We start from the raw sequence: 16,128 nt of genomic DNA, 5'->3' as shown, positions 1-16,128 counted from the left end.
TCTAGGTATACCTTAAATAGTGTTGGTGACAAACAACAGCCTTGTTTTAGCCCTTTTGTGACGAAAAAACCTCCGGACAACTCTCCACGACATTTAATTTTTGCTATCGTCCCGTTATAAAATGATTTAATTGCCCCCACAAGTCCTTTGCTAAAACCCCTTTTTTCCAAGGCTTCCCAAAGCTTCACTAACGGCACGCTGTCATAAGCTTTCTGAAGATCCACAAACACCAAGTGCAGCTCCTGGCTGACCGCCCTTTTCTTCTCGATGACCTGGGTAATGGTGAACAAATGGTCGACGGTAGACCTACCGGCTCTAAAACCAGCCTGTTCTTCGGCTTCCTGGCCGCTCCAAACCTCTTCGACCTTTGCCTTGAGAATTTTACCGTAGACCAAAATTCTTTCTTCAGGCCAAAAATGTTACTATTTTGTACCGCTTTTATATGCTCTATCAATGGTCATTAGAACTTTCACCTTTAAATCATCAGATTTTAGGTTTTTTCAATGTCAAGAGACCTTACTGTAAACAATTTTTATGGAAGGCATTTACAGGAATTTACGTCAAAAAAGCATTGATAAGTCTTTGAAAAATGAAGGAAGTTTTACTCAAAAACTCCATGAAGAAATGGAAAAGTTGGGACATTTTGAAATCCAAGAAAAGTTGTCACCCTCAATTAGAGTCGGCTTGAAGCGCATAGCGCCTACAAGACTGCATGAATACTTCACGCATCGCGTCAAACACGCTGCGGTCAGCAGCAGTCGGCTTGAAGCGCATAGCGCCTACAAGACTGCATGAATACTTCACGCATTGCGTCAAACACGCTGCGGTCAGCAGCAGTCGGCTTGAAGCGCATAGCGCCTACAAGACTGCATGAATACTTCACGCATTGCGCCAACACAGAGCGGTCGGCGCGGCGGTGGAAGTTAAAATTTTTAACCACTATAGTTTGCTCTTTCATAATTTTTTCGTTCGTTTTTTATAAATGGAAGGCCTTGTCCAAACAGGGATGAATTTACGGAACTGAACTTTTGTTAGTGTTGTCAGAGCTTTCACAACAAATGTGCCCAACACGAGTAAATGCGTCTCACACACCCCTCTCCCACGGGCACATTCACTTGATGGTTTTTATAGATCGTATTCGACAGATCACACAGGTGAGATTATATTGATATCGATTGGTTCAATATGTAACCACAGCCGCAAAAGTCAATTTAGAGATCTGAGGTAATGGGTCTTATGTGATGGAGTTTTCATTTTCTCGAGTACCAAATGGCAGTGAAAAGTGAAATTGTTCGGAATTATCTCATTTTCAGCTTTTCCAAATTAAACCCTAAAGTTTTTGTTTGAGGTTATGTTCTATTGTTTTGAACCAAACGATACATCGAACCACTGTCGAATACGATCTATTGATGCTCCAAAACAAATGAGAAGGGGGCGGAAAAATATTGGCGGCAAGTAGGTAAATCCGGCCGCGACCAGGAGACGAGAGAGAATAGACCGACCTCTAAGCCACTCGAGACAAAATGAGTCGTTCTGTTAATTGATTCGCGTTTTTCCGCCTCCCATCTTATCTACACTATTCGAGTTGAGAGCGCGACTAGCGCCAGTTAGACGGATCCCAAGCCACGAGAAAAGAGCAAACTTAATTAAAGTTCGGAAAAAGATTGTATCGGCCTTTATCATGGATTTTATGCGAGGCCTCGGGAAAAGCGGACGTCTGACGCTCTACGCCGGACACGTAAATATACATTTTTCCTCGATAGTCGCTGAGATAGGGACCGAAATGTTGCGTTGAAAGTAGGGTTACGCACCATCGGATCGAATTTTTGTGGGAGAGTTCTCTGCGGTTCGTTGCCCTTTTCTAAAGTATTCCTAGAAGTATGCATTTAATTCCACTTCTTTATGCCCCATTACTCGTTTTCCGTACACTGGAAAAAAAACACATTGGAGTCCAGACTCCTGAAAACATTGAAAAGAAAAAATACTCTTGATTCAATCGGATTTTGGCTTGTATCAAAACGGAATCCGCTTAAATAAAGAGGCTTGGTTCTTGATCTAAGCTAGATTCTGATTGAAGCAAGAGTCCTTTTTCTTGTCGATGTTTTTAAGAGTCTGGACTCTAGATCCAATGTGTTTTTTTCCCAGTGTATGGCAAAACGTAACTGCAGGATCTTTAAGTTGGAACATTTCCACTCGACAGTCGTATTTTTCGAGGAGACTATTTTCTACTAAAAATTTCATTTGTTTTTCTATTACGCGCATAAATCCGCAACATTTTGAACAGGATTTGGATAAGCATATTCTTGTAAAAAATCGAAGGCTCCGAGTCCATTTTGCAAAATAGGAGTTGACTTACGTTCCTTCGTCTTGGAATTGACGAATGCAACACCGAAAAAAAAGTGAAGTTGATGTAACATTCTGAATGTAAAAAAAGTGTGCAAGAACTTACACTGGGAAAAAACACATTGGATCTAGAGTCCAGACTCTTGAAAACATCGACAAGAAAAAGTACTCTTGATTCAATCAGAATCTAGCTTAAATCAAGAACCAAGCCTCTTAATTTAAGCGGATTTCGTTTTGATTCAAGCAAAAATCCGATTGAATCAAGAGTATTTTTTCTTGTCAATGTTTTCAAGAGTCTGGACTCTAGATCCAATGTGTGTGTGTGTTTTTTTTTTTTTTCTTCAGTTTATAAAATGCTGAATTACCTGCCACAGCAGTTAGTTTTACATCTTGGTATTGCTAAAGTAACTGCTGCAGCGGGTAATTCAGCATTTTATAAGTTTTCGCACACTTCTTTTACATCCAGAATGTTAAATCAACTAAACTTTTTTTCGGTGAATGCGTGCTGAAGTGAAAGGCCCAACAAAAGTCGGCTCCTCCCCTAGATCTGTCAATGTCTCCGATGTTGAATATTCTGCATCCCTACCTTTTCGTCAAATTCTTTCCAGACCTCCTCGGAATTTGCACTTTTCCGAATTGGAATACCAGCATTACATGCTTTGCGTCGCGTCTTCCATATGGGGAAACTGATCGCGGCCGCTCGTGATTACAGCAGCCGGGGAAAGCAACCGGACTCGCCTCATCCGTTGACCTTGCTTCTTTTGCATAAAGGCATCCAGGAGCCGTCCAATTAGGTTGATATGCAAATAATGCCCTGTAAAGGACTGGTCACTTCTGGGAACAGATATTCAAAAACGCAGACGCACCGATTACGATTTTGTAATAGTGAGAACGCGCATCATGTTTCAGGCCGCAACAACTGAATATTTTAACGAGACAGCGACATTGCCAAGTAGAGCCTTTAAGATCGCTTTCGAAGAGTCTTAAGTCCAATTTAACGTTTTAAAATGACTTCGGAGGGTCATTTTGCAGGGTAACAACGAGATTATAATTGCTTTTGAACTGTCGGGGGAAAAAACCTGAATGGAAACTGTTCGCGTAATTTGCAAATGTTTCGTATTCTGGTAGATCCTGCTTTAAGTTTCCAAAGAAATGACGGGGAGACGCGGGCTTATTTGGTCCGTTTACACGGCAGGTATGTGCGTTGTTGTGAGCAACGACCAACTGGTTTCCCCAGACGAAAACGCCTCCAGTCTCGCATGATACTTCACCGCCCGCACCGGAGTTAAAATATTTGTATCAACAGTCATTGCGCATATTGGCTGGTTTCCCCAGTCGAAAACGCTTTCGGTTTCACATGATACTTCACCGCCCGCACCGGAGTAAAAATATTTGTATCAACAATCATTGCGCATATTGACTGGTTTTCGCAGTCGAAAACGCCTTCAGTTTCGCATGATACCTCACCGCCCGCACCGGAGTTAAAATATTTGTATCAAAAATCATAGCGCGTATTTATACTAACTTTTAGGATCGTTCGATCGCTTATCGAATATTTATGAGATGTCGCCTCGCATTCAGTGAGAAAGTTTACAAAATTCAGTCGGTCGTAAGGAAAAAATCAAGTAAAGCAATCGAGTGACTTCCGACTGTAATTTTTACACTAGGTAGCAGTGAAGAGTCTCTAAACTGTCAGGTGAGATAGGTCAGTTACGGCGGCGTTTTAGTGACGCAATTGTCCCCGATCGAACCGAACCAAAATTAGAAAGCCTTCCTCCCTATGCATCGTCGGCTCGAACATCCAAGATATTGGACCAAGTGTGGAGTGCCAAGAGAGTTCCGATTTTGCTCTGGATGATATAGGGTATAGGAATGGACACCCTTAGCTTCGTGTACATCGTTTACAATCGTTGGATCATACCAACTTGGATTGACGATCGCGGAACTAGCTTTACTGGCCAATGGAATCATACTCGACACTGCATTCGTACCGGCCCGGTGGGAGGCATACAATTTGCATGTCTTCCGGTACTGTCGAGAGTTGAAAGACCGCATCTGTATATCTTGAATCTCAAAGTAACACAAGTAACTACACATCGAAACCAAACCGGACAGCTGGCGATCGCTGCGACGCACTGAATGGATCGAGTCGAGCAGTGAGGTCGGACATTCAATTTTTTACTAAAACTACAAATTTTGATGTTTATTTCGTCACATTTTAAAGTTTAAAGGGTGCTTTAAGAAGAAAATTTAACGAGAAAACCAGTAGAGCCACTTTTCGAACTTCAAAATTTTGTATAAACGGAGATATTTTAAAGTTTCCAAATTTTGTCCGACCTCTTCAACTAACTCGATCCACTGTGCGACGTAGAGAGGTTCAAATGAGTCTGTGTGGCCTCTAACGTAAACAATTCGAATTTGAGAGAGGTTAGTTCTGTCACTTGGTCTATTGCCAGCCGCTTTAGTTCAGAAACACCGGCGTGAGAGGAGCGAAGCCGAGCAGTGAAAAATCAATTTGTTTTGAGGTGAGTCTAAGTATGCACCAAGGTTAATTGATCAAAGTTGACGCCTAGCGTAGATGCTCCGACAGTTTTGTGAATACCGAAAGTATGCCCGAACCCGAATTTCGTGGGGATTGCGCTGCTCTCTCCCGTCGTTGTGGACCAATCAAACGCCAGATTGATGTGAAGTTTCTTTTGCGCCAATTAGAGGTGTCACCAGGTCCGGAAAAACAATAGTTTTTCGTCTAGAATTTTCTTCAAAGGATTAGAAGAAATTTTTGAAAATTTGCATATCAGTAGGACAGTTGAATGAATTGTTTTTAGGAGAGTATTAGACAAGTCCTTGTCGCCACGATTCGAGAAAATCGGTGAAAAACGAAATTATTCTCCTTCTACGTCATCGAATTTTGGAAATAAACAACCTATCTTCATATTAATTTACCCATTTTTAAAGTAAAAGTAAGGCCTACAGGAATCCGAATATCATGATTTTCTTGAACGTTCAGCCAGTCAAAAACTCATTAGTGATCGCTACTAATTACAAGTAGGCCTTAACTGACTCAGCATAATCGCCCCAACAGTCGGGAAAAATTCGTCAAAAAGTCAGGAAGGAAATCGGAATTTTTTTCACCTAAGTAAACCGAAGGAATGAGCCAGAAGAAGGTGATTGAAAATCGTACGCTGTGCGAATAGGATACTAATCTCTCTGAGGATCTTAGACATCAACCTCCTGAGATGGTCTTACACATTCAGCACGGAGGAACTCAAAAACGCACAATCACAAGATCCGGGGATCATGACTCACCTCTAGAGAACCGTATTCTATCTAGTTTGGGTCTTGATGCTTCGTTCTTCGTTCATCTTTCGGTTAGCCAATTTATTTCGTTTTCTGCCTCTCGTCTTCGTGAAGAGGAACTGATAAAGCTCTTAAGAGTGGAGCACATTGCCTTGATGCTTCGATCTTCGTTCCTTTCGGTTTAGCCAATTAAATTCGTTGTGGATCGAGTCGATAGGAGAGGCGGACAAAATTTGGAAACTTTAAAAGCTTTTAACTCCGTTTATACAAAACTTTGAGGTTCTAAAAGTGGTTCCACTGGGTATCTACAAGTCCGGAATTTCCGGAAAGTTCGGAAGTAGTCCTGATTTTTGGAGGGCAGTCCGGAAGTACTGAAAAATCGCTGAAATTCCGCATGAAGGTCCGGAATTTTTTCATATTTTTTTTGTAATTTTTGTCGCAATTTGAGCGAGAAATTCAAATTTTTGAAATTTTTCGAATTTCGTCAAATGGAGGTACTCAATTTTTCTGTTGAGTGGGTACTGAATTTCTTGGGAATGTACTGAAAAAGTTCAGTGATAGTACTGATTTTTGGCCAGCTAGTGTTAGTAGACACCACCCTGTTCCATCAGTTTCCTCCTAAAATTGTCTTACTGAAGCACCCTCTCAAATTTAAAATGTGACGCTATAAACATCAACATTTGCAGTTTTAGTCAAAAATTTCATGTTCGACCTCTCTACTTGACTCGATCCACTGTGTGGAGCCTCGATCAGTCGGAACGCATCCAAAGTTTTCGGAGATAATATCCTCCTTCAGATAAAATACTTGCCGAGTGCCGACGCAATTGAAGGCGTAATCGCGTAATCGTAGTCAAGATTAGCGCGGCGAAAGTGTTTCGACTACCTTGGAAAATGGGTGCAGATTTCCTCTAATACTACACGGCGATCATCTTGAGTTGTCAGACTACCGACAACGGCATTACGGCAGTGAGTAGAAAAAGGGAATCGAAGGATACGTAAGGTGGATCCTCACTCAAATTCGCGTGGAAAGCGCAAGATTAAGCTCATGTTCTCGGGTTGACAGGCAAATTCTGACGATTCATCATTCCAGCCGAAATACGTAGCATGTGACGGTGAATAATTGGGTTTACATGGGAGACGAGCTGTTGGATTACATTTTGCGAAAAGGAACCAGTGTTTCAAGCTCATCCGTAAAAGCAACTATCTGCGCAGGGAAATTAATGACTCGTAACATGTTGCCTCCATATTAAGCCATAAATAGTGGCTCCTTTCCGCAAAACTTAAGCCATTAGACTTAAAATAAAGAACTAAGTTGCGCTATCTCCGCCCGGCGCGTAGCCAGGTGAGTCCAGGGGGTCAGCACCACTTTGAATATAAGACTTAAAGAATTTGTTCGCGGAAAACGAATTTGTTTTCTTTTCAGGAATTTTTTAGCTTTTCACACACACCACCTCCCCCTCAATGAAAAATGTTTAACCGTAGATCCGTCTCCACGCCACTGATCTTAGCAACATTGCACAAGACAGATACACACTGGAAAAAAAGTTACGGGCCTTATAGATATACCGCCCGTTCCGGTCTCAGAGATCGAAAGTTCCGGGTGCTGGAGCCGTAGCTTCGATTGCTCCGGGTGCTACGCCCGGAACTTTCGACCTCTGAGTCCAGAACGTGGACGGTACCTATGTCTATATAGCCCGTAAGTACGGCCTCCACGACCGGAGTTTTTTTTCCACTGTACTTGTATTGCGTAAAATATCTCATATTCATTGATTGCTTTGAAGGTGGCTGAAGTTCTTATCCGCGATTTTACGTTCCTACTTAATCGGACAACGTAAGATTGACCGAGTGGGTCCATGACGTCGTCCCTAAATCTATCTATCACTGCAGCCAGCACTTGAGTGGCTGTTAACGGACGCACCATTTCGAGTGCGGACGCTAACTACTTGACCACGTCGGTGACGTAGCATCCATTCACTTGACACCGTCACAAAAGATTTCCGGCGAATGAGTCATCGGATGTAACGGTACGAATCTAACGTCTGAACCCATGCTACTTAGCATACACATCGGCAATTAGCACGCATACTAGCCCTGAGAAAATTAAGCTCGACACGCGGTGGGCATCTACGACGAAATCGATCAGATTCAGAGTGAGCCGTCGACTCTCAATAAGTATTTTACAGTCGTCATTCGGCTCGTATTTAATTTACTCTTTGAAACCTGGTCTTCAAGCTTCACGTTTACAATTAGTTGAGGCGAGAATGGAGCTCTGTCATGCGTCAGTGATCTGCGATTCTAGTGCTATTTCTATAGGCCTGGATACACGCTCAAATTTCCATCAATTTCCGATCAAAATGATGACAAAAATGGCGGTCAAATTTTTGCAGGCTGCAAAATTTGATGGTAGATAGTGCGCACCAGTCACCATTTGATCGGAAATTGATGGAAATTTGGATACACGCTCAAATCTCCATCCATTTCCGATCAAAATGATGACAAGAATGGCGGTCAGATTTTTGCAGGCTGCAAAAATGTGATGGTAGATAGCGCGCACCAGTCACCATTTGATCGGAAATTGATGGAAATTTGATTGTGTATCCAGTCTTTTTGTCAAATTTTGCAAGAAACAAGTAGGGTTGCCACAGTCAGAGAATTTTAAAAAAAATCCTCTTGGTTTGATATTGGAATCTGAAGATAGGCTGTAACATTTATTGTGTTGAAGGGTTGGTTGCCTTTTTGGGCCTTAGCCTAAGAGCTTTATATTTCCACATGTCTGCACCCTTCCGATGTAGGTACTTTAGGTTATATTGGCTTTTTCTGCAATGAACCTCCCTCTCGTAAGACATCGCAAGTCGAGCTCAGACCCCTTACCCATCCCCTTAGTAAGTAGCTTACCTAATACTCGAGCAACCCCTAGTGGTCTATTTTTCAGAAGCCTCTCTTCCTCTTCAATAGACGGTGGATCCGCTGTCCTCCCTTCGGAGTCACAAAAGCCTCTGGAGGGTGGTTCGGAAGGGGGTGAGGGTGGAATGGATTTTACCCGGATCGTGAGTCGCTCAAGAGGCGAGGACGTGAGCGACGGAGACTCTTGGTTCGGCGTCGTCGTCGCCGTCAACGATCGTCGAGCTTGAATCCGCGCCAAAACAGCGTCCTTGACACCCGTGACGTCCATCTCGACACGGACTTCCCATCGATCCTGTCAATTAGTCCAATTTTTCGGCTCAAATCGTCGTCTCCCAGACGAAAGAACGTAACTACATCCCAATGTTGCCAAAGTTCTCCTCGCAAATTGCATATTAGCTTGGAGAATCTTGGGCATTCCTAACTGAAAATTTCACTGATTTTTCCTCCGGTTGAATGCAAAAATCAGAAATTTTTTGAATCGAAAGTGCACAGGTACCTTTTAGTAAAGGAATTAATTGTTTGAGTCAATTTGGCAACCTTGGAATGAAGTTACGTCCCTTCGTCCGGGAGACGGCGAAGTAGTCGCACTCCCGACGGCAGGGGATTAAAGTTCTCGCCGCGGGAAAGTCAATTGCTGGGAACGGGAACGGAAATTCCCGGGAAAGTTCCATGGGCAGAAGGAGAGGGACAGCCATACTGCCGTGCTAAGGAAAAACGCCGTATGAACCTTCAGGCGTTGCCAAATTTCCTCCGATAAAACACGAATTTCCTGGTAAACTTGTGAATATTTTCATTTCCCTCCAATTTTTCATATAATTTTGTTCGCAGTTTTACCTGAAGTTCCTGAAAATTTCAAAGAAAAATATTCGTAACTTTCCTTGGAAATAAACATTTCATTCAAGGAAATTGGTAACTCTCGAAAATTGATACGGCGCTCTTCTTTAGTACGGTAGCATAGGCACGAGGTTGGCTCCCTGTTGAAATTTTGAGTGGGATTTTGCTAATCGTGTGCGTGACATAATTAGCTTTCATTTTTGCATTGTATTTTGACCATTTTTACGGTCAGGACATCTCAAAATTGCTTCCGCCTCTCAAAAATCTCTCCGCTTCCCGAAAGGCCCGCTCTCGTCCTTCTCTGTATACAGCGGCGGCTGATTATTTAGATTGATAGACAAAACTATAGACAAATATGCCTAACTGAGAATTTAGCAATACTATTGGTGGGAGCGGGTAGTACCAATGGATAAAAGAGGCAAGTAATAGACTAACTAACGGCAGCCAAGAGGGACCATGTAGTTAGTCCATCATTTTCCCCCGCAGTCTATTACAACCACCCGTTTCAACCAGTAGGATCGCTCCGCACTCTCTATGTCTTCTTTGTTTATCGCTTTGTCTATCAATTTCAATAATCAGCCCGCTGGTTTGTCGGGCAATGCGATATCTCTTCCTCCCTTCAAGTACCTGACGTCATTTACGGACGGCCCCCCTCGGTACGCAGTGGCGTGTGATGGATTCTTGAGCAGTTTGAGCGAATCGTCGCGCAGTGGAACGAGCGATTAGAAGAGGTCGGACATGAAATTTTGGGCTAAAATTTCAAATTTTAACGTTCATTTCGTCACAAATTCAATGGTATCAAGGGGTGTTTCTGCTGGGAAATTTCACGAAAAAACCGATGGAATCACTCCTAAACCCTTTTTTTTTTTTCTTCATATTTTCGAGAATATAAGTTTTCAAAGTTTCCAAATTTTGTCCAACTTTTCCCACTGGCTCGATCCAGTGTGCGTCGCTCGATTTTCGATGCATTCGAGAGGATGAGTAGCCACTCAAAAACTTTCTTCCATTCCTATCTAATCCATGCCGCAAACGGCGCCCGATTCTGTCTCTTCTGGCGAATATGATGTCACTTGCGCATTCTGTCAATCTCTGCGAATCGCGAGACATCACCTGTTGCGATCTGGTAACGAGCTCTCTCTTTCAACACGTTGCGCATGTCTATCTCAACCATTCATGACCGAAAAGAATGAGAGCCCGTCTCACATTTTTCGACGACAAGCATGACTTCTCGCGAATTATTTCACGATGATATTATACCGAAAGATGTACTGTAAAAGCGTGACAAGGTGGTTTTTGTAAAGGAACCGTTCATGTACTATGTAGGGCTTTTAGATCAAAATACAAGGAAAAAAATAGGGTAGTCGACACAAGCAGCCGCTGGTTAATTTTTTCCGTGTACCCTATTTTTTTCCGTGTACTTATGGAAGAATTCTTAAACTTGCACATTTTGCAACCTCTGTACATTGAGAAGCTTACAACATTTCACGTTAAACATTTTCTGTGAGCCGTTTGAAAGAGGTGTGTGTGGTCCATACTATCAGTGCCAACCCTGCAGTTGTCCTCCATAAAATTGCGGGGGAATATTATAATTTCACCGGAAAGAAACTGAAATGTTCAACATCGATAGCTGGAATTTGGAGTGTTATTTTAATAAGCCAAACTTTTAGTAACAATGTTTGGAGAGGGCTAAATGGACGGCGTTTAGCAGGAAGGAACCAAGCCTTTTCATTGTCAAATTTAACTGGGCAATTCCATTCTGTACAGAAGAACGTTTGTTCAGATTCCTTTGAAAATTTTAAAGAATTTGCCCCGTACTATGCAGAAAATTCACTGAAATTTGCACCAAAATCCGTACAAATGTTCTGAAGTAAGAAATTAAATTGCCCAATTAAATTTAGCAATAGCTGATGTGGCTTGGTTCCTTTCTGCTTAACGCGGTCCTTTAAAAAAGCTCCTAAAGTATCCTTTAATTGATTAAAATTAGTCACAATTGCCCCATTGAAGGTCAACTTTACTACGCAGAAGATGAAAAAGAGGGGGATATCCACCCTGCCCTTCCCAAATGAAGCCCGTGGCATGAAATGTTAGCGCCTGGGAACTTTCTGCACCTCTAGCGCGAACACTGTAAAGTCAACACATGAACACGAGTTGCCGTGGATTTTTGACCCAGTTCCATAAGAGCACAACATGCAAATTCTGAAGCGAGCAGCGGATTCTTCGCCAAGTGCGCAAAAATACGTCATCGACGCCTCCAGGCCGAGCGATGGGGCCCGAAATTCGACAGGCGAATCAAATCTAGAACGGAAACATAACGGATCCGCTGGCTGTGGCGCGTCGCGCCGCTCCGTGACGCAACACTCGATCAAAATTACGTAGCGGCCCGCTCGATGTGCATAATGAGGCTCAAGCACGCCACGTGGGTGCGGATGCAGTGCTTCACATCCACGTGCTACGGAGTGTCTGCAGTTCCATCTCCAATGAGGGGGCGGTCCACCACGAAGTGAAAGGGGTGGAAAATCGTGACCATCTGCAGGCAAAGTAAAGAAATTTTGGTCTAATAAGAGTAAATGATGGGTCAATAGCACTGGGAAAAACACATATTGGATCTAGAGTCCAGACTCTCGAAAACATTGACAAGAAAAAATACTCTTGATTCAATCGGATTTTTGCTTGAATCAAAACGAAATCCGCTAAAATTAAGAGGCTTGGTTCTTGATTTAAGCTAGATTCTGATTGAATCAAGAGTACTTTTTCTTGTCGATGTTTTTAAGAGTCTGGACTCTAGATCCAATGTGTTTTTTTCCCAGTGTTGTCACAGAATCGTATTTTAATGGTCTCAGATTATGGATCAGCAAAGAATAGTTCGATCTAACCAAAAGTCTACCACGTCTAGTACTATGTGTTGTCTAGTTGTCTAGTACTACGTGTACTACCAAGTTACCACGTCTAGTACTAACGGAGATATCGTTCGGAGGGAAATGTTATTTTAAATTTTGACGAAGGAGGCCTCCTTCAGGGTTGCAGCAATCAGGGAATACTAGGAAAACCGGGAAATGTCAGGGAATTTTAAAAAGTAAGGGAAAACCTGACAATGTTAGGGAAAAATCGTCAGGTCACCTTTATTTGCTTTCTCGGGTGGGTTTGACGTTTCGAACGACGAATTTCGCCTGAAAACTATTTCCAACTTTGTCTTTTAACAATCTGTCATTTGTTCCATTGTCAGGGAATTTAATTTTCCAAATTCTGCGGCAACCCTGCTCCTAGACTCGCCTTGACTAGGAAAGTTCACCACCATCCCTTCCCCTTGGAGGTGCACTCTGGGGGACCCGCGCTAATTACTGCGTCTATGGGCCCAAATATCTCAGATCCAGCCCAGAAAACGGCTATTTTCAAGGCAATTCCTGTGCTGCAGAAATCCGACTTCCGAAGAATCGTGCCTCCCTATACCTCTGGATAGACGATCAAATTCCGAACCAGTTCCGATCAAAGTAGACATGCTGATGACTGATGGTCACCATCTACCATCAAATTGTATTGTTTGTTCAAAGCACTTATTTGTTCAAAGTAAGATCAGAATGGAGTGCCACCACTCATCAGTTCCTGCCACAGGAAACATTTCTGCCAAGTTTTCATTTTAAAATTAAGCAAATCAATGAGTTTAAGACTGATGACTCCCGACACTTTGATGGTATTTGGTTCGGAATTTCTTCGTCTATCGAGACCTCATCAGCCGAGCACAGACCGATCGGAAGTCACCGGGCCCGCCGCGAACCGCCTCGAACCAGTCCCCGACCGACGAGACCCTGCGGTGCAGGAGCATCCGATGACGTCATCGTTGGTTCGCCTCGCGTGACGTGACGTTTCTCAGGAACACGAGCGTCGTCGCCGGACGATCCTTGAATCGGCCGCGAGGTTGATGGCCGCGGCCGACGCAGCCGCGTCGAGTGAAAACTGGTCCGTCGCCGTTGCCGTCGCTTCGGTCCCGTCACCCGCCGCACGGTGGGCCGAGTCAGTAGGATCAGCCGGACATAATTTGGGAACTTATAAAGCTTTTAACTCTGTCTATACGAAACTTTGAGGCTCTAAAAGTGGTGAAATGGAGATGTTGCATGTGTAAGGGATTTGCGATTTGACCGTTGATTCTCATGTAAAAGTTCGCGAGAAACACGATGGTGCTTCTGGTTTTCTCTGAAATCAACTCCCAAGCTCAAAAAAGCTCTCAAGTTGAGGCCAAAATGGAGGGGATATCCCACCCTACCCTGAGAGTCCACCTCTACATCTAAACAAACTCTCCATGCAAAGATAGGGAGCAAATACCTTAGCAGTGATGCCGTGTTTTCAGTTTTGGATTTCCTATGAACACAGTGGCGACCCTGTTAGTGTGCTTGCTCCCTATCTTTGCATGGAGAGTTTGTCTTGATGTAGAGGTGGACTCTCAAGGTAGGGTGGGATATCCCCTCCATTTTGGCCTCAATTTGAGAGCTTTTTTTGAGCTTGGGAGATGATTTCAGAGAAAACCAGTGGCACCATCGTGTTTCTCGCGAACTTCTACATAAGAATCAACGGTCGAATCGCAAATCCCTTACACATGCAACATCTCCATTTTCTTCTAGTAGCACCCCTTGAACTTTGAAAAGTGACAAGACAACCATCAAATTTCGCAGTTTTTGTCACAAATTTCCTATCCGCCCTCTCTGAGAGACTCAATCCACTGTGCGCCGTCCATCGATCGGAATCCGCGGTGCCCGTCGTTGCCGGCTCGGCCCGTCGCCCGCGCCGCCGCGCATCGATCCGCGAGGGCCGGCGCACAGTGGATCGAGTCAAGTAGAAAGGTCGCACATGACATTTTTTACCACAACTGCAAATTTTTACGTCCATTTCGTCGCTTTTTAAATTTCAAGGGGTGCTTTAAGAAGAAAATTTCCCAAGGAAACCAAAGAAACCACTCTTAGAACCTCAAAGTTTCGTATAAACGGAGTTATAAGCGTTTAAAGTTTCCAAATTTTGTCCGAGCTCTCCTATCGACTCGATCCACTGTGCGACGGCTCCGGGGAAAGGGCCAAGACGGGCGTCCGGCGTCGCTGTCGGGCCCCGCGGAACGAAAGCTGGGTCAAGTCCGCCGAACCACGACCTCGGCTCTGCGGACCTCGCACCATGGTCAAACTCCCCAGCCCCCCCCCCCTCCCTCCCGCACTCACCCTTCTTTTCGACCCCCGAAACATATATGTCGGATCCTGAAAGCTTTTATCGTGTCACGCGGAAATTCGGGATCGCGACATCGTCACGCACGTCCGAACCCGCGCTGAAAAATGGATCGTTTTCGATATATCGAACAGGTGCGATTGTATTGATATCGATTGGTTCAACATGCAAACGTAGCCTCAAAAGTCGATTAAGAAATCTAAGGAAACGGGTTTTTTGTGATCGATTTTTGATTCTTAAAAGAACAAACTGGCAATGAAAATGAATTTGTGAGGAATTTTCTCATCTTCAGCTTTTCCAACTTTTTTAAAATTCAAGGTTTGAGGTCGTGTCCGATCGTTTTGAACCAAACAATATATCAAACCACTATCGAATACGATCCATTATGTCAAGCCTCGCGGTGTGGTCGAGAAGAATGGAGGGAGGTTTTGAAAATGGGCACGCTGCGCGGGTTAGCGTGATAATGCGATTTTTTTCCGTGGTAGGGGCGGCTAAATCGCGCCCGTTCTAAAGTAAAGAGCATAAAAAATCGGGGATAAGTCATCATGTCATCATTTAATTTTTTTTTTTGCCTTAAGAGAGGGATTTTTCTCCTTTTTTACTCTTTTTTTTGTAAATAAGACGGCCCACTCGCTCAGGCGCGTGCAAATGTGGATGAAAAGACAATATTTAGAGGTCAAAAGTTGGAAATCAAAGAGATCAAGAAGAGAAAGTCCTCACTTTTGTAATCTGAAGGAACTTTTTGGAAAGTCGATGAGAATAATGTGGAAAGTCGGTAGGCGGGCGCGTAATATATTAACGTAAAGGCTTAAAAGATTCTGCACCGACTACGAACTTTCTACGTCTCTGCAACTCTCTCTCTTAAAAGCGAGGATGTAGAAAATTCATATCCTTCAAATTTTTCAAATTGGCTTTTCTGTTTTAAGAGTCCCTTTTTCCTCAAAAACTTAAAGGTGATGATCTTGTTCTCGTCTCTTTATACACAAATTACCGCGATTTTGCAACCCAAAAAAATTTGCCATTTTCCTGGCGGCCTCGCAAAAAAAGACCTCGCAGACCTCGATTTTCCGCAAAATACGTTTTATTACCCATTTCAGGGGCCTTTCCATTTTTCGCACGCGACTGATCGTGACCCGAATCCTCCAGCCGTGGGTGACAAAGCACCCGAATCGAATAAGGAAACTCGAGCGCTTCGCGTGACAGAGCTCGAGGAAAAGTGTTAAAATGCATTCATATTTGAAAAGCGCGCGCGTAATCAAAATGTGCAGCGAGGCGCCGAATTAACCGTCATTACGAGCCGCGCATTGAGTGACAAGTCAATAGAATAAGTTCATCGATAACCATCCGTTATTTGTCATGAAAGCACGCATCACCAACCCACGCTTCCTTCTTTTCCTCAAACTGGAAGTTGCCGATTTTTCCACCACTCGGATCTCTCCCATTCATGCTACAGGTCCAAGTCGCGCCTCGGCCACCTGGCATCCGCGATTGGCACAAATGAATGCTGGCAAAAATAAACTTTTATTTTTGCCGAGCGCGGTTAGTGGT

General features: G+C 43.6%; 1 protein-coding gene across 4 annotated transcripts in view; it reads left to right on the top strand.

The window, feature by feature from the left end:
- The window catches only part of Hex-A (Hexokinase A), a 92,566-nt gene that overhangs the window by 60,279 nt on the left and 16,159 nt on the right, over positions 1 to 16,128 (top strand). The window lies entirely within an intron of this gene.

The sequence above is a fragment of the Bemisia tabaci genome, chromosome 2 (genome assembly GCF_918797505.1).
Source record: "Bemisia tabaci chromosome 2, PGI_BMITA_v3".
Taxonomy (NCBI): domain Eukaryota; kingdom Metazoa; phylum Arthropoda; class Insecta; order Hemiptera; family Aleyrodidae; genus Bemisia; species Bemisia tabaci.
This window is presented reverse-complemented; position numbering and strand designations above follow the sequence as displayed.